Genomic DNA, 6,933 nt, shown 5'->3' with positions numbered 1-6,933 from the left:
GAGACAGGAAGAATCGCAAATTAACATTGTCTCAAAGTGAGTACATAGAAAAGGTGTTGAAAAGGTTTAATATGCAGAATGCAAAACCAGTTAGTATACCTTTGGCTAGCCATTTCAAATTAAGTAAGGAGGCGTGTCCCAAGACTCAAGAAGAAATGGCTCATATGTCTAAAGTTCCATATGCATCAGCAGTTGGAAGCTTAATGTATGCAATGGTTTGCACAAGGCCTAATATTGCACATGCAGTGGGAGTTGTAAGCAGGTACATGAACAATCCAAGAAAAGAACACTGGATGGCGATGAAGTGGATTCTTAGGTATTTGAGAGGTACCACAAATCAAGCATTATGCTTTGGTGGTTCAAACATTGCTCTATAGGGATATGTTGATGCAGATATGGTAGGTGATAGAGATAACAAGAGGAGCACAACAGGGTATGTGTTTACTAGGTGGAACAGCTGTTAGTTGGGTTTCAAAAATCCAAAGTGTTGTTGCACTTTCAACAACAGAAGAAGAGTATGTTGCTGCTACAAAGGCTAGTAAAGAAATGATTTGGTTAAAACGGTTTCTGGATGAATTTGGTAAGAAGCAGGAGTTGGGCAGGTTATACAGTGACAGCCAGAGTGCCATATATCTTGCAACGAACTCTGCATTTCATTCCAATACTAAACATATACAGCTCAAGTACCCTTTCATGCGGTTAGCATTGGAAGATGGACAGTTGAAACTAGAAAAGATACGCACTAGCCAAAATCCTGCAGATATGTTACAAAAGTTGTAACCAGGGAGAAACTGAGAATCTGCTCAGTTTCAATTGGTCTTCAAGTATGATGAAGAAGATGATAAAAAACCAGGTCCAAAGTGGAGTTATTGTCTAGCAAATGAAGCAGCGGTGGAGTTGCTATAATCAGTATCCAAGTGGGAGATTGTTGGGTGTGGAGCCTGATTATCTTCTATATTCAAAGGTTTTAGCCGGATGTATACACTAGGAAGACTATACACCCCTCCATGTGGGGGAGTGTGGGGGGGGGGACTTGTCCAGGGGACTAATCCCCCCTGACTGGGGGGTCTAGGGGCCAGCAGTCCCCTGGCGGGGGTTCGGAGGCAACACCCCCGAAGCTAAAAATAGATGTAAAATTGCCTTGTAAGATTCTAGTAATTTCTAGTCAATCTAGGCTGTTCATTAGGCAGATGATCTGACGGTAGAAGTTATGTTTAGTTTAGGGTTTTTTGCCCTAGAAGGCAACCCCTCACTATATATGAGGGAATTTTATTGCGTCTATGTATATCTGTATTCTGAGTGAGGAAGAGAGAGGAGGTTCAGAGCAAAGATGGTGTTACAGTGGATCTGTTGTAGGTTGTATCTCTTCAGTTTGCTGGATAATATAAAATGAAGGACTGGTTTTTTCTCCGTGGACGTAGCCCAAACTAGGTGAACCACGTATATTTGTGTCTCTCTTGTTTGATGCGTTTTCTGTGTTTATATTTCTGCAATATTTTATGTGTTCCATTGCTCCATAATATATAAGTTTCTAACACAGATCTTCTAAAAAGTGCCTTATACCCTTAGAACCTCGCTCTATTTATACATTCCCATGGTCCGCGAACCATGGGTAAGCCGACTTACTTCTATTATTTTACATTATTTTCATGCGGACAACCCTTTGACTCGACCTATTACATTTCATGCTTCGCACACTTTGTGAAACTTTTTACAATATTATTACCCTAACTTATGGGCTTTTAAGCCCCAAAACCCTTATGCGGGGCCTCCGATACCCAACAGGCCTCCAATTCAATCATCGTGACATATCCCGAGTCACTCATCGGTGCGGCGATATGCACTGCCAAGGCTTCACGGTCCACCATCCCTGTGAGTGATGCACTATGTTCTGTTGCTCCCTCTTGTCTCCTGCAACTCGTCTTCAAGCTCCTGCTCCATTGCCCCTACTAATTTGCGCAACCAATGATGCTCATTTTGCTCTGCTCAGTTAACATAAAACACCCCTTCATAGGATTTTAGCTCAAGCTAGGGTGCCGCATATGGGAATTCTTCGTGCCAACGCAACAAATCTTCAATTTCTAGTCTACTATACGCACTGTCTGCTGCATCTTGTGTTGCAATTTTGCAAGAAAAATGTTGCTATCCGCGAGATCCCAATCTTCAAGTTGTATCAAAGACCAACTGTTAACTGCAATTCCATCATTTGTCTCCATATTCACAGTCTTTCCCGTATCTTTTATGGGTCGCCAACCAGCCCATGGGCTAGGTAGCGGCATCCGGACCAGTTCTGCTTCGTCTCTAAGAATTTTCGATACATCCCCTACCATCGATGTAGAACTCTGCGTAGCACCCACAGCTGTCGACACCACCCTATCCAGAAAGTCCTGCATCTCCATTGGCCATATTACAACCCCAGGGCTTACTCCTTTAGCATCAATGATGAACAGTTCCATACCGATGGAAAGGCACAATAGCTTACTTCTTTCAGAACCACAGATCGTTCGACAGATGCCCCACTGTGATTTATAAGCAGTTTGAAATTCAAATTCAGCCATTCCCTCCTTTTCTGGCGCCGTAATGTTAAGCCTGCGGCAGGGCGTTCCAGATCTGGCTCATACCTCATCGCTTAATTGCCCGCCACCCGCTCCTTTTCGCCATAACTCAAACATCTTTTCATGAACAGTGACAACAACGATCACCTCTCTACTTGTCCATGCAGCAACACAGCCCCTTCTGCACAACTGCAACCCTTCTAACATACCAATTCTACGCGTACCCTTGTTATCGCACAACTCCCCCATAGACTGCTTTATCGTCCTGCACTCTCTTTCAACTGCCTGGAGCAGTGAACTATCCTTTGGTCTGTTAGTCAGGCGGTCAGCCCACCCGTGTAGAGCTTTAGGCGACTTCCATTTACTCTTCCTGAGAAAGGTTCTCCATTCAGCTTGCCAAGCTGGACCGCACCTCCATCTGTGACTTCTTTGATTACATAGGGTCCCAACCAATGCATTTGGAGCTTTCCATGGAATTTCTCAAACTTGTTGTCATATAGTAATACTAGATCATTTTCTTTGAATTTGCGCAACTTGATATGGCGATCATGCCAAGCTTTTTCTCATTGCTTCTATACCCGCTGATGGAATCCAACCAAAAAACATTCCTCCTCAAATTCTTCCAGTTGCGCGAGCCTCTCTTCCAAAGCCCCGCAGTCTGCCATGCCTATCATTGCTGCTATCCACAAACTAGGGACAATGTATTCCATTGGTATTATGGCTTCCATGCCATAGACTAACCAGAATGGTGTCTAGCCCGTTAACTTCTTGCACGTGGTTCGGTATGCCCATAGCACAATAGGTATGCGCAAGTCCCAATAGGTTCGTTGTGCATTACATACCTTGGTCAACGCAGCCTCCAAAATCTTGTTGAGCGCTTCAACGGTCCCATTCACTTGCGGATGGTATGGCGTACTCTATTGATGATATATCTGGAATTCCTCAGTGAGTGCGTTGATAGTCTCATTCAGGAAGTACGTTCTGTGGTTGCTCATTAGAATTTTTGGACATCCAAACCATGTCAAAACATTCTCGAACAAAAATTTCATAGTTGTAGCAGTCATGCAGTCCTTAACCAGCTATGCTTCTACCCATTAGGTCAAGTATTCTGTTACGGTGATGATACATCATGCACCCATCTTTCCTTGAGGTGTGATAGGCCCCACAAAATTGATTGCCCATTTTTCAAATGGTTGCAGCATCATCTGTGGCTGGAACGACATTTCATCCCTCCATGATGGTTTCCCAGTCCGTTGACATATATCGTAGGCCCGACAGTATGCTTTTGAGTCTTGATGTAGAGTTGGCCACCATAATCTAGTGCGAAGAATCTTTTGCGCTGTGGCGCATCCCACATAATGTCCTCCTGCAACCCCCCCATGTGCTTCGGCAAGGATCTATCCTCGCACGAATTCAGATACATATTTTTACAATACTTTGTTCTTACCCATCTTGTAGAGGTGTCCTGCAATAACAGTAAAGTCCGTTGCACATATCACCAGTTATTTCTTCTGCTGAACAGAATATCCCTGCAGCGTGGTTCTTGTGGTTAAGAAATGGATTATATCCTCAAAGTGGCCATCTACGACATGCACCGCATAAAGTTGTGCATTAGGTAGCCCTTCCTCTAAGTTTGTGGGTTCTTTGCCATTCTCAATTCGGGACAGGTGATCTGGGCTTGCGTTTAGACATCTAGTTTTATGATGACTTCGAAATAATACTCTTGAAATAATAATAACCATCTACAAATGTGCCCCACCAACATAGGCTTACTCACTAAGTATTTTAACGTGGAATGATCAATATACATCTTGAAGTGTCCTCCGAGTAGATAGTGGCGGTATTTCTGGAGCGCGTATGCCATCGCCAACCCCTCATGCTCAGTAGTGGAGTAGTTCTTTTCCGCTTTGGACAATTGGCAACTTGCGAACATGATCGGGTGATCAATTCCTTTTGCTCCTTCCTGCGTGAGTACAACACCCAACGCAATACACGACACGTCAACATGCACGTGAAATTCGATGTCCCATTTCAAAAAGACCAAAATGGGAGCTGATGCCATCTTCTCCTTGAGAGTCTCTAGACTTTTGTTACATTCCTCATTCCAACAATAAGTAGCGTCCTTCTTCAACAATTTTTCCATTGGTGTTGTGATCTATGCATAGCTCTTAATGAATTTCCGATAGTAACCCGTGTGTCCCAGTGTGGCACGCAGTTGTTTGACACTACGCGGCGCTTGCAAATTGAGTATGACAAAAATATTCGCCAGGTCTACCATCAAGCCTTGCTTGCAGACCAAGTGGTCGAGTAAGTTCCCGAAAGAGACAAGGAAAGTACACTTCTTTAGATTTAGTGCAATCTAGTGCTGTCGACAAGTATCCAGCATTAATCATAAGCTCGTGATATGTTTCTTGACTAGCCCAAATACGGTCCAATCATCAAGATATACCTCCAAAAACGTATGTATCAATTCCTTGAATGTAGCTACCATGATGCGTGAGAATATCGTTGACACATTCTTAAGTCCAAAAGGCATCACAGTGTACTGAAAACAACCCCATTCGATGGCGAACGTTGTTTTACTCCTATCCTCAAGCACGATCTTGATCTGGTGGTACCCCGAGAAACTGTCCGTGAAGGAGTAGGCTTCCTATCCACCCACATTTTCCAATACCTCGTCTATAAATGGTGTTAGGAATGGATCGTTAACACATGCATCGTTGAGCTTCCTTAGATCCACGCAGATGCAAATTTCGCTCTTCTATTTTTTCTCCTATACAACCATAGGACTTACCTAGTCGAATTCCTCCACTAGTTCAATTATTCCTACTGCAAGCATTTTGTCCAACTATTCGTGGATCTCTGCTTTGTATTTTGGATTCAATCAATAAGGCTGCTGCTTGTCTCGCTTCACGTCTGGCTTCAGGGTTATCTTCATTATTCCTAGGTCGCCGAGGATCCCTTTTAACTCCATGATTTTGGTCGGGAATAAATCTTGATATTCTCAAAGTAACTCGACGACCTTCTCCACCGTGGAATCATCCCAGTAGTCCCTAAGCGTTGCATACTTCGGCTCCTTCTCCATACCAATGTTCACCTGTTTCGTTTTCAACAGCGCGGTGATGTCGGGGTCCTCGATCGCTGGTCCACGAACCTCACGACTCCCCTCTATTTCTGGAATATTGATGTTTCTGGGGTCATCCTCATCATCTTCTACCTGTACGTTGTAACATTCTAGGGCTCAGATCAACTGGTGTGACCAGTCTGGCTGCACTATCTCTTCCGTTTCCAATGGTACTTTGAAAATGGCAGCCTTCACAACTTGTAACGCATCGTCAACAGTGTCCATCTATTGGTCCTCAAATAAGAAGGTTAATAAAAACCCTTTGCGCAAGATATCCCATTCGCCTGTACCATGTCGGATCTCTGTTTCAGTATACCAGTTCCTTGGGATGACATCCAGGGTATGATAAAATAAGTGTACCCACTCCGGCTGGGGCTCTTCTCCATAGGGCTGGGTCTATCTAGTGAGGTGCATGCATGGGTCATCACATCCATCATATTTCTCAGTTATTCATAGTTCCGACTTCCCAAACCTTATCTGCATCATCCGCCTGCAGCCACGCTAGTCTTCAAAGGTTCCTTCATGTGTTCCCCACCAACATGCAGGTGTTGCGCGCAACGCCCATTTTAATGCATCGAACCGCTGGTGCTCTGGTACCATCTTTCAAACTTGGTCAGGAATTCGTTCACCATTGTCATCCCATCATACCTCGAAAGCTCTCATTCCTAAGCTTTTACACAAGACAACAACCTAGTCATCATGTTGCAGTTTAACATATGTTACTTCGTTCAATCGATTATGCCATCGTTTGTCTTCTTCATCTGAATCTGAACTGCAGGCCTCTGTGCATTCCCACAATATACTTCCTTCTGCAGTCGGCTTTACCCAATCCTAATCTCATTCAATTATCTTTTAGATATGATCCAATTCCTCATCAATCTCATCGTCACGTACGGGTTCAGTGTAGCGCACTCCTTCAGTCGGGTCTAGTAGAACGACTACGCGTAGGGACTTTTTCTCAAATATCATCTTCCAATTCTTTAAATTAATGACTCCATTCATATTCGTGGCCTAGTCTATCCCTAATAATGCAAGGTAAGGGTTACTATCATCCACAATTTCTATTACCTTAAAGTCTGTTTATGTGCTTGCACCTTCTATATCCACTGTGACTCCTTGCAATATCCCCATGGGCAAGATCTTTTATTGGTTCACCATCCATAACTGGATAGGAGACCATTGTAATGTGGGCCTGCCCATGTGTTCCCATGTCTATTTAGGTAACACGTTTGCATCCAAGTCTAAGTCCATAAT

This window comes from Pinus tabuliformis, chromosome J, assembly GCF_031772625.1.
Source record: "Pinus tabuliformis cultivar Carrire ecotype Pingquan chromosome J, CPIR1, whole genome shotgun sequence".
NCBI lineage: Eukaryota > Viridiplantae > Streptophyta > Pinopsida > Pinales > Pinaceae > Pinus > Pinus tabuliformis.
The sequence above is the reverse complement of the archived record's forward strand: the minus strand, read 5'-3'. Positions refer to the sequence as shown.